Raw genomic sequence first — 267 nt, 5'->3', positions numbered from 1 at the left:
AACGCCCGCGCGCCGCCCCCCAACTCCAAATTCCCTCGCAGCTCCGAGATGAGTCCCATCCCAGCCCCACACAGAGCTGTCAACGACTCCGGATCCAGCTCCGCTTTTGGGATGGGCAGACAGCCATGTTAGGGGAGAATCCGGCTCAAAGGACGGAGGAAGGCTCAGAGAGGAAGGAGAGAAGAGGCCGATATCGAGGGGACTGGCAGAAAAAAAAGGAGTGAAGATCCTGGGAAGGCAGAGCTGGAGGGGGAACCCCGACAAGGC

General features: G+C 60.3%; 1 protein-coding gene across 1 annotated transcript in view; it reads right to left on the bottom strand.

Moving 5' to 3' along the window:
* The window catches only part of TRIM41 (tripartite motif containing 41), a 4,518-nt gene that overhangs the window by 833 nt on the left and 3,418 nt on the right, over positions 1 to 267 (bottom strand). The window lies entirely within an intron of this gene.

The sequence above is a fragment of the Fulmarus glacialis genome, unplaced genomic scaffold (genome assembly GCF_000690835.1).
Source record: "Fulmarus glacialis isolate BGI_N327 unplaced genomic scaffold, ASM69083v1 scaffold17935, whole genome shotgun sequence".
Lineage (NCBI taxonomy): Eukaryota > Metazoa > Chordata > Aves > Procellariiformes > Procellariidae > Fulmarus > Fulmarus glacialis.
The sequence above is the reverse complement of the archived record's forward strand: the minus strand, read 5'-3'. Positions and strand labels throughout refer to the sequence as shown.